Genomic DNA, 22,079 nt, shown 5'->3' on the forward strand with positions numbered 1-22,079 from the left:
TTGATCGTCGGAGTGCCCCCGGGTGGACGAACCACCGCTGGAATCTTCTCTTTCTGTTACAGGTTAGCCAGGTGTCATCTATTCTGCCAGTGTTCTCCAGCTGAATACTGAGTTGGGCAGTGTGATCGGAAAATCACTCTCACAGTTAGATAGGTGTAATTCCTTCAATCCTTTAGATTTGTCCAAAACTTGTTTCGGCCAATAAATCTCCCATATCATCTTATCATTATGATGATAAACAAATTGAAGTAGATGTGATTTCTTTGAACAGCAATGCATTTTAGTGGACATGATGCAAAGTTTGAAGTTGAACCTCTGGTTAAATTTGGTCATCTGTAAGACTGTAAATGGAATTTGTCCACGGAAATTTTGAAGCTGAAATCCCAAGTTTATTAACCTTTTTATGGGAGTGTGCTATGAGTTCCCAAAATGGAATAATCTCCAAGCATATCCATAAAATGAACAAAAGTTCTTGTTAATACTGGTGAACTTCTACAGCTCTTTCAATGAGTTATCTATCGTTCATTGATTCAAAGATAGTACTTGTATTTTTGTTGTAATGAGTTTAGTTTGAGACTTAAAAATCATAAATGGCTTCTTTTGAGCAGTCAAACATAATATTCCTCTTCTGAAAATTTTATTTGATACAAGTTGAACTTGTTATCCTTCCTCGTTCAATCGTCAATAAAAATCCCCCTGAACAGCAAAACCAACAGCCCCCACCTCCACTGCCCCCTCAACAAAATCAAGATTATGTTGAGGAGCAGAATGAAGAGGAAGATCAAGAGGTTTATTGATTGCTCAAAACTTATCAACTTCCTCTTGTCATACTCCTTGATTGATTTCTTAGCTGTCATCTTCTATTAAAAAAAAAATTCTCTGGTGAATCTTGTGAGCTTATTATGGAAGGTTCACTTTGTAAGCAGGATGAAAATGATGAAGAGAATGAGCAACAACAGGATCAACTACCTGAGGAGTTTATCTTTAATGCAGAAGGGGGTCTGGTGGATGAGAAACTTCTCTTCTTTGCACAACAAGCCCAGAGATGCCGAGGAAAGGCTGGGAGGGCAAAGAATGTTATATTTTCAGAGGATAGAGGCTGATATATTAAACCAATACTTCCGAAGGTAAGTTCCCCATCTTCGCTTCTCTCAACGTTAGAGAAGAAAATGGAAATTTAGAGGGGAAAAAAAGAAGAGAAAATCTTTGATATGAATCGTCTGCCCTTTCTGAACTTGTGTTTTGCTGATACTTTCAGAAACCGAAAGAAATAGCATAGAAATTAAAAGAAATGCATGGTTTCATTCTCAGTTGGCCATTCTTGAATTTGTTAAGTTAATTGATGGATTTTTTTGAGAATTTCAAGAATCTAGAACTGTGTTTTCTTTGGAAAAGTTTATTTCCGCACTTTCTCTGTCCTGACCAAGTTGCACAATCTTAATTAGGGTCCTGTAAAGAGATTAGCTGTTGATGCAACTCTTAGGGCAGCTACACCATATCAGAAGTTGCGAAGGGAGAAAGATACTCAAAAGAATAGGAAAGTGTATGTAGAGAAAATGGACAAGAGGGCTAAAAGAATGGCACGAAAAGCAAGAGCACTGGTACCATAGTACTCAAATTTCTTTTTCAAATTTTCCTGTTCATTATGTTATCAAATTTGTGGAGTGTTCTCACAGTTCTATTTTGTATTTTTTTTTTCCCTGTAATAGATCTTAGATGGATTTTTTTTAAATCTTTTTAACAATTTTTTTTTTTTTTTTAAAAAAAAAAAAGGCTATGGGATTTGCTACTAATTACCACACTAGGAAAGACTTTTTGATTTTTCTGTTTAGCGTGTACTCACTTGCTTATTCAAAAACCGTCCAAGGTGAGGGTGGGGGTGGGTTTGTGAAATGTAAGGGGAATATGTCAATGATTATCTGACAATTTCATAAATTACAAGTGAAATCCATTTAACTTCTTGGAAATTTCCTAAATTCAAAATGGAGTGCAATCGCTTTAAATTTTTTCCAAAACCCTGAAACTGCTTTTGTTGATGGTTGATTTCCCCCTAGAATATCCAGTTTAACTTGGGTTGATCATGGATACCTCTGATCTAACTTCAGAGGGGTTCACCCTAGAATGTCCAGTTTAACAGTTTAACTTGGGGATATTGGTGGGCTCACAGGACTTGTGTCCGAGTTGTAAGAAAACAACTAGTGAACTTTAGGATTAATTTTATTTCTGGGATTTTTTCCATGGCAGGTAATATTTGTGGTCTAGTGGAAGCATGGCATTGAACCGTATGCAGAATACAAAAGGCACTGCTCTTAAATTACTGGCAGACAGTTATACAAGCAGAGATCAGGTGCGTTTAAAGACATTAATAACATTGACTGTTCAAGCTGAAAATATCGTTTTACTATTTCTCTGGTTACTTCTATATTTAATTCAATGGTAAATTTAAATTTCGGTATAGTACTCCAATCCTTTTCATTTTTCCTCCCAGTTGCATTCTGTTTTCAGCATTCCAGTTAAATGATAAGCTTATGGAGGAATTATGCATGAATGTCTCACATAAGAGGTTATTTCTTATGACAAACAATGGTCTTGAGGTGCAATTGCCATGCCTGTTTATTCTGAAGATGGGTTTAAATGAAATCCCATTTGTACTGCTCATTTATCGAAATTGTCAAAATTTGTACAAGTCATTCTTGATCATATGCTGATGACCTGGAGCATGCCTCTTTCTATTGAAAAGATCATATGGTGGAAGTTTCATTGTTGGAAACGGAAGACATGATTTGCAGGCCTTTTGTCCAAGCCCACATATTACTCATTTGTCACTTTCATTTCTGTTAAGCTTATTTTATTATAATAGTTACTGAGTATTGTTTTTAAATATACTGTTTAAGGTCACATTTATTAATTTTTGTTAAGTCTTTTATTCCTTTGTGACTACCTATCTGATTTAGTTTACTATTAACCTAAAATAGGTTTCGATCATTCCTTTTCGTGGAGATTCAGCAGAAGTTCTGTTGCCACCTTCCAGGTCAATTGCAATGGCAAGAAAACGTCTTGAGAGACTTCCTTGTGGAGGAGGTTCCCCCCTAGCTCACGGTCGTACCACGGTATGCAAGTTCATCTAAATCTTATAATTGCTAGGGTCTTGGCTAAAAATGTCAGAAGCATATAAATTACCTGAAATACGTGAGAGTTTTTTAATTTGTATTGACTGATCTGTTGTGTAATATTTGATTCGTGTATTTCATGAAGATATGTATATCTTTGCCTGAGCTATTTGAAAATAATAATTGTTTTCTAGTTTTTAGTATGCATGCATTGCTTTCTTTCCTCTCCTTTACTTTGTTGGATTTCTATTTGAACCAGTTCCATCTGCATCATGATTCTCAGCTCTTAAACAAACAAACCTGAAATTTGTAACTATGATTGTTGACATTGTCTCTAACATTTGTATTAACCTGAACTCCTTATGTTGTGTTTGGTTGAGGGATTTAGAAAGGGAAATGAAAAAAGTAGGTGAAATGTGAATAAAACATGCTTATATTTCACCTAGTTTCACACGCCTTTTCCCTTTCCCTTTCCCTTTCCCTTTCCAAATCTCTCCTCAAATCTCCTAACCAAACACAGCGTTAGGCTGTCAGGGTTGGGCTAAATGCGGAGAAAAGTGGTGATGCTCGACACATAATGATTGTTGCAATAACTGATGGTCGAGCCAAAACATCATTGAAAAGATCCACTGATCCTGAAGCTACTGCTGCTTCTGATGCTCCTAGACCTTCTACTCAAGAATTGAAGGTAAATTTATGCATCAAGAAATAAAAATAAAAAATAAAAAGGCAGCACAATCCCAGTATTGCAGGACTTGATAATATGCAGGCTTCTTCAGGTACAAATGCTAAATGCTAAATATTATCACAATCAGATGGTATTACATGCCTTTTCAAATAAATTTCACCATCAAAGAAATAGGGTAAAAAATTGAAGTGTGAATGTCACGATAATTAATGGATCTTTTCTCTCCCAAACACACATTAAGATGTACTAATTGAGCGTTATTTTTTTATTTCGGTTGTATTGTCTTTTGAAGGATGAGATGCTTGAAGTTGCTGGGAAAATATACAAAGCAGAGATGTCTCTTCTTGTCATTGACACGGAAAATAAGTTCGTCTCCACAGGCTTTGCCAAAGAGATTGCAAGAGTTGCTCAAGGTTTGATTGCTTGGAATGCCCTTTGATGTTCTATTACGAGTTTCTCATGTCTAACTATTTTTCTGCAAAACTTCATTTTTTAGGAAAATATTACTATTTGTCAAAATGCTTCAGATGCTGTTATATCTGCCACGACAAAGGATGCTTTGTCAGCTTTGAAGAACTCTTGATTTTGAATTTTAATAGTTAGCTCCAAAATTTGCGAGAAACTAAGAGGCTAAAATTATGTGTATTGTTCATTTTTTTTTTTTTGGGTAAATGTATAATTCATTACAAATGTGTATCTTCAACTTTGTAATAAATAATGTGTATATTTTTTTGGGAAATGAAAATTAAATATAACTAAAATACAAAAAATATAATGAATCTATTTTAAGTGTTACGTGATCATGTTTTGCTTCTGTACATATAGAATGGATCAAATTTTAGAGTGTAAACTCAAAAATTATATCTAAAAAAAAATACTAACAACATTATAGTTGAAATGAGGGAGAAAAAAATGATAAGGATAAATTACAAATATGCTCTCTGACATTTATTTAAAATATGAATTGTCCCTTGTGATTTTAAAAATTATATTTGGCCTTTTCAAGTTCATAATTGCATAACAAATAACACATTTTATTAATAAATTATCAAGTCAATTAATGATTTTTAATGATATATAGGAGTGTAGTTACTTCTATATATTTCAATTAGCAATTCAAATAATAAATTATGGATTGCCCATTTTATTAAAAATATATTTCAATTAGCAATTCAAATAATTTTATTTTTGTATAGGAGAATAATTATATATTTTATTTTTTCTGTTAATTATGTTAAATAGAAAATTTTAACAATGGGATATTTGTAATTTCACAAAACACAAGGAGTAATCTGTATTTTAAACAAAGTTCAAGAAGTGTTTGTAATTTACCATATAAAGTATATACCATATTTCGTGTTATATAAAAATTTTAAAACTTAGAATCGAATCGAATTTTATGATTCAATTTTAGTCCAGTTACATAAATTTAACAATTTAGTTACAGTTTTAAATTTTTTTAACCAATAACAAATTGATTTAATTCTTGATTGACTTTAAAACTAAAACAATCCTTTTTTTATTTTTTATTTTTTTATTGGAAACACCCGTAATATTGAATAGTTAGTTTTAGCGGTGAAGTAAGAGCTCGTCTGGAAAATTGTTTTTTAGTAACTTTTATTTATTAAAACATGAGGTGAAAAAATTAATAATATGTTTAAAAATATTTTTTGATTTTTTATGAAAAAAATGTAAAAAAATAGAGTGAATGAGAAAGAATCTTTTAACTTTTTTTGTATGAGTTAGAATTTTATTAGTTCTTCATATTTTTAATGACTTTTTAGCTAAAATACAAGATTTGCCAAACCACCCCTAAAGATTTGCTTTTTTGTGACATTTTTGTTGGATTATTTTCGTTTTTAGTTAACTTCAGAAAAAAAATTCAAAAATTTAGAAATCTAGATTCTACTTGACAAGGCGAACAAGAAAATTTTTAAAAATTTAAAAGATTCCAAAAAAATGAAAATAAACAAAAATAGTGAAGTTTTTAGCTTTTTTATTTATTAGTTTTGGATTTTTTTGGACGTAATTTTAAAAAAATCATTAAAAACAAAAAAATAAATTAAAAAATGACTTTTTTTTATACATAAAAACAAAAAAAATAAACTAAAAAAATGACTTTTTTTCGATACATTAAAATAAAAAGAAAAAGGCAGAGGCTAAGTCCTCTCGCTAGCAACTCTTAACATATCAACATAAATATATATATAACTTATTTCAAAATATTTGGCGAAATAAGAACTCCTTCCACAAAATATATATATTTGTTTGGTGAGATTTTTTAAAAGGACTTCTACCACAAGTGCACCAATTGGAAGTTCATTTTGCCGAAGTCGCGGACATTGGCTTCTCGAAACCACTTCGTGAGAAGTGATATTCCAATTCTATGATAATTATTAAAATCTCAATTTTGCAACCAAATGTTATTATATTTTGCCGGAAAAAGATCCGGACCCCCTTTGGGGTCACCCCTTTTACCCTTAAGCTTATTAAATAAGAATTACCACAACGGCAACCCAATCTAATTGACTGGAGATTCCAAGATCTTGGTTCAAAGGGACAACCGAGTTGTGTATGACTCAAAATGATCACTAGAGAGTCAAACTCCTACTCATTTCTATGATGAAATAGTTATGTCTGCAAGGTTTTAGGTTAAGTAAAACTTTTAATGATTCTTATATCTAGAAATACCTAATGGAGTATGTCAGGATACTCTTCATAAGAATCACCTATATGAGTGTAAACTGGGCTGGTTCTATAAGATTTGTGAAGGGCTACAATTCTCTAGAGCACTCATGAAAGACCAAGTTGTTCAATGCCAAAATGAATACAATAGTGAGAACTAAACTGTGTTTGGTAATATACTATGTGAGTTTTATTGTCTTGGTTTACACAAATGGCTAAACAGTTTAGGACATCATGTTCGCTGGTTAGCTAATAAATCCGATAGTGTCTCAGAAGGGAAGGTTCAAAGCCAAAAGCTACTTATCCTTTGTAGAATATTTTCAATTTCTGTACTCTCTGTAATTAGATCATGTTGTTACATTTTCTCTCTGTCAAATTCTATTCATGTGGGGGATTGTTGGAAAAATATGGTTTTATAGGTTTATTTTGGACTAACTGTAAGCCCAAATTTGGATAGGGCCCATATATCTTTTGAGGTGGGTCCAAAAAAGTGATGTGTTCCTTATCGTGTGGCAAATCACTCGGTGAAAACGGTTCGTCAAAACCATTTTATGAGTGAATGAGAAGTTGACGTCATTTTCGGGTTCGTGAAATGGACAAATTAAAGAAATAAATGTAGGTTTCCTTGAAATGGTTATCCCACATTAGAAACTTATGTGTGTATATAAGTTTTAGGCGGCAATACTTGGATTGGGCCCCAAGGGGGCACCCCAAGTTTGTACAAGGAAGGAGTTATGGACAAAGTGAACCTTGGCTCAAAACACCACACACGCACACACAGCGCCACTGTCCGTCCGTCCGGGCGAGCTGAGCCGTATCAGGTGTGGGTTTGGGTCAGGTTGGTTCTAATATTAATTTTTTTGACAAAATTTATTTGAATTTTTTCCAAAAATTCTTGCAGAAAAATTAATTTAAATTTTGTGCCAATTTTTTTTGTCCAAACAGTGCCCTTTTTCAGTCCATTTTTCAGCAAGTTCAACAGGTTCAAACTGTCCAACAGATTGAAAAACAGTCCAGCAGTTTCGAACAAGTTTAAAACTACCCAACAATTATGAACAGATATGAAACTGTTGCAGTTATCTATTCAAAATTTGAACTGCATTTGTTCGGTTTGAAATTCAGTCCTATTCAAGTCTATAAATACCAGGCTGTTCCAACAATTGTATGATCCGAAAAAACTATCTAGAGAAATTCTTCTCTTCCCATTTTTGCTCTTTGTTTGCATTTTTCTTCATACTAGTTTTTTAGGGAAATATTTGAGAGTATAGAACACAGGTTTGGTTCGCCGTACAGATTATTTGGAGTGCTACTACAATTTGTGAAGATCATTGTATCCTGGGAGATAGACGACATTTATTTGTAAGTATCGTAGCGGAGCGAATATGTCTTAAGGTAAAAGTGTCACACACTCGACTTAATCTTTTAAATATTTATTCGGTTCGGTAAATAAATTTGTAAGTAATTTATGTTATTTGTTTGATTTGGTTTTAACTTATTTGTTTTACACAAAAGATTGTTCCAACATTATTCACGACATTCGCCATTGGCGCACCACTAGGTCTTTATCATTCTCTTGGGTTCCCAAAAAATGCAAATCGTGTTGCCCATTGGCTCGCCTCTTCTATGCTCAAAGGTTCTCTTCCTTTAGATTGTGTTAGGAATCCCCTTTCCCATCTTCTAGCTTTGTTGAGCTCTGGTGCTTTATTGTAGCCCTAGAGCATTTCCTAGCTAAAAAAAATAAAATCCTACTCAAACATTAAACAATATATCATCATTTTTTCAATAAAAATTATTTAGATAATTGTTTAGAGATAGTTTTATTACAATACACCCACATCTATTTTTATTGAATTTAGATGATTTGAGGTAACAAAAGTTGCCCAACAATTTTTTTGGGGAGAAATTATAGAAAAACTCTACAGTTTGGCTCGTATAAGTTTTTAATTTTGTCAATTTAAACTCTAAACTTTTGATTTGTTTTCAATCTAAAATTGACAAAATTAAAAACTCAATATTTATTTTGTTACGAGGATCAAACTTTGAGATTTATTTTAAGTAATTTCTCCAAATTTTTTCGGATGCTTTGTCCAACAGTCTAAATCTAAATTTCTTTTGTCCAAAGGTCCAAGCGCAAAATTGTTATGTCCATAAGTACATGCTTGTACAAAATGACCAAACTACCCATCCATATATATCTATATATATAAGAACCGCTTAGTTGCTTGAGGTTCGTCTTTTCTTTCCGATTTTGTCCTTTTGTTTTGAATAATTTACTAATGATGGCTTATATGTTGAGTGAATGTTTTTTCGTAATTACACAAACATTCTTGGTCAATTATGCAACAGGTTTTTCTTAAATAGACGAACATTCTTGGTTAATTATGAAACAGTTATTTTCGTAATTATGCAAACATTCTTGGTCTGCTTATGTCACGATCCAAACCAGTCTCCTATAGGTTTAGTATCGTAACTGGCCAGTAATCCGTAGAGTACCAAAGGCCTCTAAATCAAAAATCAAATAATTAGGGGCTAGTGGAAGCAAATAACAAATATACAATGTCCATTGAGTTGTGCAAACATAAATGGAAACATAAATGGGACAGAAAAATTTTAAACTTTATATACATATATCATACATCACCTTTACGATATCACATTTATATAGATAAGACAAAAAAGGACTAACTCCTAATTACAGAATAGACAAAAACTCGAACTTTAATTGTATAGCCATGACCACTTGACATATCTAGAACCCCCACGGGAGACACATAGGTTGGCTGACAAAACAAAGTCCAGGCAGAAGCCTTTAAGCATGGTCACGCTCCTGATCACCTACATACATAAACAATACAGTGAGTTAGAACCTAGTGAATAACAACAAGGTAAAGGGTTTATGAATGATGTTCATCACAGATTAAGAAATCAGAGTTTATATCAGAAATAGATTCTTATACATATTTACATTTCAAATCAGAAATAGATTGATATACATATTCAGATTTGTAAACAACTATATGTGGTACATCCATTAGCTAACAGATCAGAGTGATGAAAAGACCCACATGCATAGTCGGTACCGATGACCATAAAAGTCAACATCTTTGTGCACAAATAGCCATGGTACTGTTACCCCTTGGTGAAGGCCACATAAACATAGACCTTGGTATTATTACCCCCGGACAAGGACCACATAAACATAAGCCACGGTATTGTTACTCTCGGTCGAGGGCCACGTGAACTAAGGATGCCACAAATACATTTAAGAAAAATGGACATTCATTCATAAGTCATAAAATAGCATTTCAGAAAACAGATCATATTATTTTAGTCAAAAAATACTTATAATCAAACATAGTTTTACAGAGTTATTACTCACAGATAGCACCAGAAGCGAATTAGACAAATTAGATAGAGTAGACAGATTAGGCAGACGATAGCGCGTGACCTATACAAACACATAACATATACACATTGAAACACAATATCACTTCCTTGATCAAATTTGACTTCTCTTGTCTTTTTCTATCTAAATAATCTGAAATTATGCTACGTTTATTCTTTCTTTATTCAAATGAACCGAGTTCTCATTTCATATATTCGTTCATTATTAAATCATTTTCCAAATAGACCGATTTCTCATTTGGCTTCTTAATCAATTATTATTAAATCAATGACTTATTCCTTAACCAACTAATTTATGTTGATTGTTAACTTATTAATCTTCATTGAGTCATAATTCATTCCTAAGAATGTGTAGGACAAGATGAAATGGAAATATGAACTTAAATATAATTTTTCCAAAATATCCTAAAAAAGAGTTGTTCGCTCGAGCGAACCTTTAGTCGCTCGAGCGGTCTGCAAAAGACTGCAAAAGTACTGTAAGCCTTCAATGTGCACTCGAACGTTATATTGTTCGAGCGGTCTGTAAAATTCCAGAATTTTGAATTTCTCAAAAATGGTTTCCAAATGCATTTTTCAATCTTGAACCCATACATATCTTAATCAAAACTTTGAAAACATTTTAGAAAACATAAACACTTATTTATTTCTAAATTATTTGCTCAAAATCTCATGAAGTTGTCAAAACTTAAACCAAACTCCATGCATGCAAATATTTTCAAACTTTTTTTCCCTTGAAAAATAAGCATGACATTAACCATGAAACTCATGAATTATCTGAAATAAAATTCAATGCAAAAACTTTCATACATCAACACTTTAAAATCCAAACTCAAAATTATGAACCATAATTATTAATTAATTTATTTGAATCAAAACCCATGAACTCATGGTTTCTAAAAATATTCTTCAAAATCAAATACACAAAAAATTTGCATGTAATTTATGGAGTTTAATTTAACTATAACTTTCAAAATCAAATAAAAAATAATTAATTTCTAAATTAATTTTCATAAACTTGAGCTTAGCTCCAATTTTTCATTTTCTTGTCAATTTCTTTCTAATCACATGAAATTGATTTCAAACTCTTTTCTATTTTCCTTCAAAATATGAAATTAAAGTTGTAAACTCCATAGAAAATCATTTGCATGTATGAAATTGACATAAAAATTAACTAATTTTATATTTTTATTAATTTTTTTCATATCAAACCCAAATTCAAACTCATAAGTCTTTTAAACATGAATTAAAGTCTAAAACCTTGAAATTCCAAGATGCATGTAAGGATGACTTTCAAATGTGTGAAGGATGACAAAAATCAAACTCAAATATTAAATCACAACATCAATTTCTTAATTATCAAACTTAACTCAAATCTTCCTCATTCTTTTCTTAATTTCTTTCTAATTCATGAAATTAAACCCAATTACCACTTGATTTCAATTGCTAAATGATTAATCTACCAGAATTAAGCTTAAACTTTCTTACCTAAAACTTTAATTCGTTGAATCTCTTGAGTTCTTCCTTCAATTCCAACACAAAACTTGAATTCCTCTTCTTCTCTTCTCTGTTCGTCTTTCGGTTCTCTCACTCGGTCTTCTTCCACTCTCGGTTCTCTCTCTCTCTCTCTCTCTCTCTCTCTCTCTCTCTCTCTATTTCTATTTCTCAGAACTAGCATAATTACCCGTGCTATGCATAGATAAAAATAAATAATCAAAAATTAATTTTTAAAATTAAATAATAACCTAAAAAAATTATCTACAATATTTAGCAAAAATGATTTAGAATCAATTAAATTTTATTCATTTTTATCATAGTTACATATAAGAGATTTTTTTTTTTATTCTTATGTCATTAATTGTGTGCTCTAAGTTCTTAATAACAAATATATGTCATAATTTAAGTGGTAAAAATAAAAAAAATAAATAAAAAAATTATATTTATGATAAGATATAAATACATTTCGTCTTATGAGTTTCGTAAATTTAATTTTTCACATGATAGTGATAAATTACATTTGTCAATATAGTAATTTTTTCATGTTTTGTGAAGTCTAAAAATTATAATTTGTCTTATGTTATAAGATTTACGTAAAAATGAATTAGGATTCACTTGTGATATTAAATTTGCGTTTAACATTAGATTAACGCCAACTTGTCCTTTACCTAATCATTAAAAATTATTTTGTTTTGTTCCCAACTTATATGAATTATTTGACCTATCTATTTATTAAATTAGTAAATAAATATTTGTAAATATTTTTTTATAATAAAAATAAGAAATATGGACTTATTTTATGCACACTTATTAAAAAGTTTGAACTATAGTTTTTTTTTTTTAAAAAAAAAAACTATATATTTATGTTTAAAACAATTAAATGAATAGTTATATATATTTATGTATAAAAAAAATTATTTAGGATAGAACCACCCTAAATTGTAGGTCATATTCTAGTCCAAATAAATTTAAATTTTATATTTAAATTATGCCATAGTTTATCAGTTCGTAACTGATATGAGCTAAGGGGGTTCTACTAAAAAGTAGCCAAAAAATTTAGTTCAAGTTGATTTTTTTACCAATAATTTTTTATTTAAGGCTAGTCGTTAGACAATTGTCTAGTTCATGTCCAATCCATAAGTTAGTAGATCTGCCTATTTATTTAATTTTTAATTAGAAATATATATATTTTTTAAAATTATAATAAAAATAGGAAATATGTACATATTTATTTGGTATATTTATTAACAATTTCAAAATTATTTGAGAAATTATGTTCTTATTTTTAAAAGGATAAATTACATTGGTAATCCCTATATTTTAACTCTTGTGTTATTTTTGTCCTAACAATTTTAATTTGCTCAATTTTGACCATAAATTTATAATTTTGTCTCAATTTGGTCCAATTGTTATAATTGCTAGTGTTTTTTTGTTTTTTTTTATATATATATATTGAAAAACGTATATGAGTAACATCTGTTATACTTTTCTAGACAAAATTATAAACTTGTTCAACTCAATTAGTTAATATCAACAAACTCAATAACTATTTTCTTTCAAAAATCTTAACCGGCATTATCAATTGGACCAAATTAGTACAAAATCTAAAATTAAGGGTAAAAATCAAACTAATTGAAATTACGAAAACCAAATTGACACAAAAGACAAAATGTGGAGACTATCGATATAATCTACCCTTCTTAAAATATGTCTAATATTAATTGTATCAATATTAAGATATATTTATAACTGAAAAACTATTTAAGACCAAATTAGGCTAGAATCTGAATAAAAAATTAATGGCTTATTAAAAATATTTAATAATTATAAATTCAAATTTGATCAATTTTTTATTTAAATTTTTTCATAGAATTAGGTTGTTTGATAATTTTAATTTATAGTTCAATTTTTCCTTGTGTTTTTTTAAAAATACTTTAAAATTATATATAATTATAATTTCTTTTGAAATTTCCTTTTCAATCTCAAATTAGTTATAACTTGAAATTGGTTAAAATTTATTTTTGACTTCTCATCTACAAAAACTAACAATAAATATAAATTAATTTTTTGAACATTGTAAAACGGTAAATAAATAAGAAATATATTATCAATAATAATAATAACAAAACATATTTTTATTTATCATGTGATGTCTCACCACTGTATTGATAATAGATATTAATAATAAAATTCATTACGATGATACAACAATAATATATCAAATGGTAAGTAACATGTGATTACAATAATTTTTTATAGTTATACAGAAGTACCCAAAATTATATATAAAAAATAATAAATAATCCATATGCAATTTTTATATGGTAAAATTCACACTTAATCTCAACCACACATTAGCTTTCTAAATCAATTTATCACCAAAACTATCTACTGTTCTTTTAATATTCACCTTTTGAAAATCTACCCAAACAATGCTCTAGTCGAGCTCATCATCACCCTTGTTGTTGCCATGCTTACCACCTCCACTAACCATTATGTAACTCCGGTCTGGTTTTTTATCTTTATAAATATAAAAAAACAATATTGTGGAAATAAAAAGGTACCGTTAAAGTTTTAAAGTGTTAAAAATGAAAAATAAAAAAATGCGTGATTTTAGGTTTTCTTATTCCATGTATGGGTCTTAATATTTTTTTTAAAATCCAAAAATTATGGAATAGTGTTTATTATTTAAAATTTTATTTATTGATGGACAAGTCAATTAAATGTTTTGCCAATAATTTTTTATTTAAGCCTAGTCGTTGGAGAATCGTTTAGTTCATATCCAATCCATGAGTTAATGACCTACCTATTTATTTAATTTTTAATTAGTAAATATATATTTTAAAAAAATTTATAACAAAAATAGGAAATATGTACATATTTATTTGGTATATTTATTAACAATTTCAAAATTATTTAAGAAATTATGTACTTATTTTTAAAAGGATAAATTACATTGGTAATCCTTATATTTTAACTCTTGTGTTATTTTTGTCTTAACAATTTTAATTTGTTCAATTTTGACCATAAATTTATAATTTTGTCTCAATTTGGTCCAATTGTTATAATTGCTAGTTTTTTTTTATATATATATATTGAAAATATACATGAGTAACATCTGTTATACTTTTCTAGACAAAATTATAAACTTGTTCAACTCAATCAGTTAATTTCAACCAACTCAATAACTATTTTTTTTTTCAAAAATCTTAACCGGCATTATCAATTGGACCAGATTAATACAAAATCTAAAATTAGGGATAAAAATCAAACTAATTGAAATTACGAAAATCAAATTGACACAAGAGACAAAATGTGGAGACTATCGATATAATCTATCCTTCTTAAAATATGTCTAATATTGATTGTATCAATATTAAGGTATATTTATATCTGAAAAACTATTTAAGACCAGATTAGGCTAGAATCTGAATAAAAAATTAATGGCTTATTAAAAATATTTAATAATTATAAATTCACATTTGATAAATTTTTCATTTAAATTTTTTCCTTGTGATTTTTAAAAATACTTTAGAATTATATATAATTATAATTTCTTTTGAAATTTCCTTTTCAATATCAAATTAGTTATAACTCGAATTTGGTTAAAACTTATTTTTGAATTTTTATCTACAAAAACTAACAATAAATAAAAATTAATTTTTTAAACATTGTAAATTGGTAAATAAAGAAATATATTATCAATAATAATAATAATAATAAAACATCTTTTTATTTATCATGTGACGTCTCACCACTACATTGATAATAGACATTAATAATGAAATTCATTACGATGATACAATAATAATATATCAAATGATAAGTAACATGTGATTATAATAATTTTTGATAGTTATACAAAAGTATCCAAAATTATATATAAAAAATAATATATGATCCATATTCAATTTTTATATGGTAAAATTCACACTTAATCTCAACCACACATTAGTTTTCTAAATCAATTTATCACCCAAACTATCTACTATTCTTTTAATATTCACCTTTTGAGAATCCACCCAAACAATGCTCTAGGCGAGCTCATTATCACCGTTGTTGTTGCCATGCTCACCATCTCCACTAACCATTATGCAACTCTGGTCTAGTTTTTTTTTTTTTTTATCTTTGCAAATATAAAAAAACAATATTGTGGAAATAAAAAAGTACCGTTAAAGTTTTAAAGAGTTAAAAATGAAAAAAAAAATGTGATTTTAGGTTTTCTTATTCCATATATAGGTGTTAATATTTTTTTTTAAAACCATAAATTATGAAATAGTGTTCATTATTTAAAATTTTATTTATTGATGGGTAAGTCAATTAAATGTTTTTAATTTTTTACAAATAAAAAATTTGAAAATTTTGCTTTAGAAATTTTAAAAATGGCCAAATCATAAAGAACAGTATAAGATGCCTTATTCTATAAAAAAAAAAAAAAAAAATCATAACTATATTATCAATTCACATATATCAAAAGAAATAATAATAACAATATAAAAAATACACAAACATCCACCAAAATAAATAAATAAATTCAAATCAACTCCCAAAACAAAGATAGTTAACAGATATATATTTTTTAGCAATTTAGTTGGAAAAAAAATACATTGGAAAGAAAAAGTCATATAGAGGGGAAAAAAAATACTCACACAAAAAACATAAATTTACAAAAAAAAAAAAAACACAAACAAACAAACTTGAAATAAGTTTGGACTATTGGTAAATAGAGAGAATAACCATTGCATCATTACATTTGGGGATGCGTTGGTTGGGCTAGAAAAAAGATCAAATATTGAATATTTTAAAGAGCGAATTGTATTGAATTTTTAATTTGATTGGATTTTTAAATTTTTAGATTTATATTATTTTCAAAAAATGTGAGGGTGGGATGAAAGTGACTTACCATATTATTTTGAATTTTGAAATTTAAAATCATAGATAATTAGTGTTTTTATTTTTTTATTTGAATTATTTTGATCAACATTATTTTTGGAAAGAGTGTGGGTGACTTATCATATTATTTTGAATTTTAAAATTCAAATTGTAGATAATTAATTTTTTTTTGTTTTTGAATTTTTGACTTAATGAACTAACCAATAGATTTTTTTTTTATTTCTTTAAAAATTAACAAATTAACAAAATTAATTTAGGAGTTTGAAACTTTTACGATCATTATCCTTAAAAAAATTCTCTTCCTTATGGGGTGTTTTGGAAAGTTGGTAAAAAGTTGACTTTTGACTTTTTACCAAGCTTTTTGGCTTTTTGGAAAGTGATTTGGGAAGTTGATAAAAAGCTGACTTTTTATTTTTTAGTTTAATATTTATTTATGGTATCAAATCAAATTAAAATAACTAAAATACCCTTGTCAAACTTTGAAATTCTACACAATTTGTTAACCTAGAGGGTATTTACGTAATTAGCCAACCTAAGCTTTTTTATCACTTGCCAAATACAACAATTGCCCAAAAAAGCTGAGCCAGCTTTTTTCAGAAGCAACAAAAAAACGGCACTATATATATATATATATATAGATAGATGCCAAAAAATTGACTAGGAATGTCAAATAATTGAATAGGTTCTTTAGAGGGATGGATATACGGTGCGCACACACCCCACTTTCTCAATCCTTCTAGAACTCTCCTAATTTTGCTTCATTAAGTTAATTGATTAGGAATAACTTAATATATTAATTACATTTTAATTTAACAAAACGTCATTTAATCATACTTAATCTTGATTAGCACATAATTAAGTTAATTATAACCAATTACAAATCTTACATAATTTACTTAGTTTAACTTGACTTCTATTAGAGTCCAATTAATTATATTTGAATTTATCAATCTAAATTAGATTTTTAGTCAAACTCCCAAAAGGTTCCAAATATCAAATTAAATTTATTTCCATCATCAATTTTGGTTTCTTAGATCTTTAAGGCCTTTAATTTCTAATCATACTCAAAATTCCTATCAATAAATTACATATAAAATTAGACACCTCACAAATAAATTTAATTCAAAATAACCACAATTCTCAATCCTCATAATCAAATTAGCTTAATTAATTCCAATTCAAACCCAATTAGTCAAATCTCAATTTTACTAAACTTAATCAAATATTTAATTAAATTCCCATATAATCCAATACTCGAAATTAAATTGATTCAACTCGTTAATTCCACCTTCTTGAGCTATTTAGGCTTTCAATTTTTAATTCCAAAATAAATCCTTAATCAAATCATATACGAATCAGACGTCATAATTCTCATAAATTCCAAATTAATTCAAAATAGTGGACAATTAAAAACCCAAATCTCCTCAATTAATTAGATGCTAATTATTATAAGTGATGTGGTCTTCATAACTTAACTGCTTCAAGTTCGTCTTTTCTTTTTGATTTTGTCCATTCATTTTGAATAATTTACTAATGATGGCCTATATATTAAGTGAAGGGCTTTTTTCGTAATTACGCAAACATTCTTGGTCAATTATGCAACAGTTTTTTTCGTAAATACACGAACATTCTTGATCAATTATGAATAAGTTTTTTTTGTAATTATGCAAACATTTCTGGTCAATTATGAAGGGAACGGTGCACAGATTATGAAATATTATTTTAATGGTTAATTACATCTTCAACTAAAATGACCATAATGGACATCCACAAACACTTATAATATTATATGAAAATATTTTCTGTACACATTTTTTTAAAACAAAAAAAATCTCAATGTACACTTTTTGAGTAAAAAAAACTAAATTCTAATTTTTCTATTATTATCACTTTACTTGCTACACACTCTATACTCTTCTATCGCTTGCAAAACAATACTCTCATAACAACTCTCATATTGTTTTAATCTTTAGGTTTATACTCTATTAGTGATGAAAATGTTAGTTTTTTCGTGCAGTTTTTTTTTTCTTTCTTTTTGCAGATTTTAATCGGACAACCAGTGCCGAATTATTACATTATATTCGGACATCAACTACCAAATTATTTCATTTTATTCGGACATCAACTACCAAATTATTTCATTATATTCGGACATCAATTGTCAAATTTTTTTTTATTATTTTTCAAAACAAATTTGTCAAACTAATCACTTTTATTTAGAAGTTAAATTTCAAATTAAATGTATAATTTTTTGGAAAATTAGTTCCAAAATCCCCAAATTGAAAAAAATAAAAAATAAAATAAAATAACCTAGGGTTTTATGGCAATGGAGTGCACAGAGATCTGAAAATAGTAAATGTAATAACAAAATAGAAAGATACTTCATCTTTAATAATATTTTTGAGGGTTTTCAATGGTGTTTTCAATGGAGGTTCAATAGGGTCTTTAATAGAGGATTTTGCCTCATTTCATTTCACTTTACACTGTAGTCTTGAATGATCTTTATATGAGTCTACAAATTTGGAAATAGGTACGATGGTTATTAATGAATGATATAATTGTAACTTTTAGTGTGTGGATTGAAAAAATTAATTAATAATCAAATTAATAAGTGTGTGTACTGAGAGAATATGTGCACTAATGTAATTCAGTGTGTGGAAATAGAATTTCCCAATTATGAAACATAAATATTTTATTTTTTAACAAATTACAAATATACCATATGGTTTGTTTAAAATATGAATACATTTCTATAGTATTAGAAATTACAATTATCGTTTGAGAGGGAGATTTATGGTCTGGTTTGGGCCGTGGAAATGACCGGGTAGATTTGGGCCGAACAAGTTTGGGCCGCGATGAAACGGGCCTATCCTGAAGTGTCTTGCTCGGTTAAGGCAAGGCGTGGTTGAACCAAGCTATTTGGCTTCATGGTATAGAAGCCGGTCAAGCAAGATGATCGGCGCCAAGCAAGGCGTGTAGGTTCCACGGTTCATGAGTTAGCTCGGCAGGAAGGCTGGTGGCAAACTAGTACAAGTTGTCCCGAGCTCGGCTATGCCGGGATGCAGCCAAGCTCGGTCCTTAATGAGCTTGGTTATTGGAACGCTTGGGCTTGAAGTGCAGCATGGCCGCTGGCAGCCGAGATGCTGCAATCTGGCTGCCGAGCTCCCAGTAGAGTGGGTTGACAGATAGGTTAGGTGTTGTTCAGCAAGATTTGTGCTGACAAATGGGATAGCAACACCACGTGTCGAGAGACTAATGGGAATAGATTTGGGACGCAAAAGGTATATAAGCGAGTTTGCGCCCCCCATACTGGACGAATGACATTTTCGGTGAGATAAACACTATACAGAACTTAGTCCTCTCTCTTTCTCTATCCCTGTGTGTGTGTCTAACTTGATCGTCGGAGGAATTTTTCGGTAACACACCGCCGGGTAGCTCACCGCCGTTGTGCTCGCAGGTCGATCGGACAGACAGGAGCTTGGAAAAAAGGAGTGCGGGCTTGCCTGAATATTTGCTCCCTGCACAAATAAATTTTAATTTAACACAATACTTATGAGGACAAAAACCTACTGTTCAATGCAATAATAAATTATCAAAATTGTTTAATGAAAAATATTTATATTAAAAACTGTTAATTGACTTAATGATTTATTTATTAACCAAATGGTTAACTGAAAATTATTTTTCATATCATTAAAAATTGGTAATTTACTTAATGATTTACTTCTTAATAAAATTGATTATTTGTTATGTGAGTATGATTTATGTATTAATAAAATTAGCCATTTATATATATATATATTTTATTCTGCTTCTTTATTAGTTCAATGAATTATCTTAATATTTTTTTTAGATAAGAAAATTATTTTAGTATTTATTTTATATTTATGTGTTGAGAAAAATTGTACACCATAATTTTTTTTTATGAATTTAGAAGAAATATTAAAGTTTCATAAATTCACCTAAAATTATATGGTTAGAATTAGAATCTATATCATTAGGTATATAACAAATTAAAAAATGATATATATCATATTATATAATTTTATCATATTTTTAATAATTTATTTATTATATTTAATTTTATATAATAATATTTTAATTTTTAAAAAATTATTAAAATACAAAACTTAAATATACTACTAACAATAAACCGTACTTACGCGGGTCATCACAATTTAATTTTTAAAAAATTATTAAAATATAAAATATAAATATATTACTAATAATACTTACAATAATAACCCGTACTTACACGGGTCATTACAAACTAAGGGGTATTTTGAAAAGTTGGTAAAAAATTAGTTTTTGGCTTTTTATCAAGCTTTTTGGCTTTTTTAGAAGTGATTTGGGAAGTTGGTAAAAAGTTGACTTTTTTGATTTTTGGTTTAATATTTTTTAAAAGTGTCACATCACTCCAAAATGACTAAAATATCCTTACTTTTTGATTTTTGAATTAATTAATTAAAATTTTCTAGAGGGTAGTTTGGTAAATTTGGGTGTTGCGTTTTTGGTCTTCCCAAATGGGATTTGGGGTGTTTTGGGCAACCTGGTGTTTTTGGCAACACACACAAAAAGCTGCGTTTTTGGTGTGTTGCAAAAACGGCACTAATATGAGAGTGTTTGGGAAGAAAGCTTTTTGGCTTTTTTATGTTAAAATAGTATTAAAAGACAAAATTAAAATAGTTAATAAGACAAAGTATTACATTAAATTTATAATTATTTCATTTTTTCTCTCACAAATATCACATCCAACTATAAAAAAATCTATGATTTTTTGAGAATTTTATACAACTTGTTTGGTTATTCTAAAAAATGAGTTATGTTTTCAAAAAAAATATGTAAGATCTGATTATTCAAGTAATGGGAATAGCCTTGCCTTTAGTACAATCTACCTGTACTCTTCTTCATAGCCTAGGCTTTAGCCTATGGTACATATAGATACATTTTTCTTTTTTTATTATTTACACAAACAACCAAAACTATTTTTCAGTTTGACTATTTATTTAAATTTCATGGAAATTCTACGATTTTGAAAATAAAAATAAACATAAATATATGATATTTTAAATCGTAAATTTGTAAAAAAATTTATGATTTCATAAATAAATTTACACATCGATTCACATTTTTTTTAATGCCAATTTGAAATAATTGGGCATTTTTTTGAAATTACAATTGCTGAAAATTTGTACATAAATTCACTGTCTTTTTTGGAAACTTGTATAAATTTATGTTTTTTGGAAATTTGTATAAATTTACCATTTTTGCAAATTTGTAAATAAATTTTGGTTATATTGAAATTTTTTACATAACTTTGACAAGTGTACGATCTTGTGAATACAAATTTATGATTTCATTTTGCGCATAATATTTATGAAAACTAGATTATACGAAATAAATTTTTTAATGCCAATTTAGAAAAAAAAAATTACGTTTTCTATGGTTGCAATGAGTGGAAATTTTATAAAAAAGTGATACAGTTAATGATAAGATATATACTCATAAATGGATACATGCTATATTATGTTTTTATAAAACCAAGCATGTATATATAATGTACTTGAGAGAATGTTTTGATATGAATTTTTTGTATTTTTTTAATTGTTTCAATCATTAACTTGGAGGGATATTTAAAATTGTAATGATGTATTTTTTGAAGAACCAAACAAGAATTTTTTTTCAAAAAAGAGTTTTCAAATCACTTTTTCAAAAAAAATTCAAATAAATGCAACCAAGCATAATAATTATCTTTTTAAATACAAAAATTTCAACTTATAAAAATAACTAAAAATTAAAACGAT

General features: G+C 28.4%; 1 long non-coding RNA gene and 1 pseudogene across 2 annotated transcripts; one reads left to right on the plus strand and one right to left on the minus strand.

Annotated features, from left to right (window-relative positions):
• Positions 1 to 347: 347 nt before the first annotated feature.
• Positions 348 to 4,437, plus strand: LOC114262472 (magnesium-chelatase subunit ChlD, chloroplastic-like; annotated as a pseudogene). Its single transcript, XR_014350265.1, has 9 exons — positions 348 to 387; positions 652 to 788; positions 927 to 1,127; positions 1,446 to 1,601; positions 2,245 to 2,347; positions 2,976 to 3,110; positions 3,637 to 3,798; positions 4,091 to 4,211; positions 4,295 to 4,437. The product of XR_014350265.1 is annotated as a magnesium-chelatase subunit ChlD, chloroplastic-like (transcript).
• A 4,654-nt stretch (positions 4,438 to 9,091) lies between these two features.
• On the minus strand, positions 9,092 to 11,508 carry LOC145807986 (uncharacterized). Its single transcript, XR_014351446.1, has 2 exons — positions 11,374 to 11,508; positions 9,092 to 9,318 (listed from the first exon to the last, which is right to left on the minus strand). It is a non-coding gene; the product is annotated as an uncharacterized LOC145807986 (long non-coding RNA).
• Positions 11,509 to 22,079: the final 10,571 nt, after the last annotated feature.

This window comes from Camellia sinensis, chromosome 14 (assembly GCF_055761805.1).
Source record: "Camellia sinensis isolate YWXY chromosome 14, ASM5576180v1, whole genome shotgun sequence".
NCBI classification, from domain to species: domain Eukaryota; kingdom Viridiplantae; phylum Streptophyta; class Magnoliopsida; order Ericales; family Theaceae; genus Camellia; species Camellia sinensis.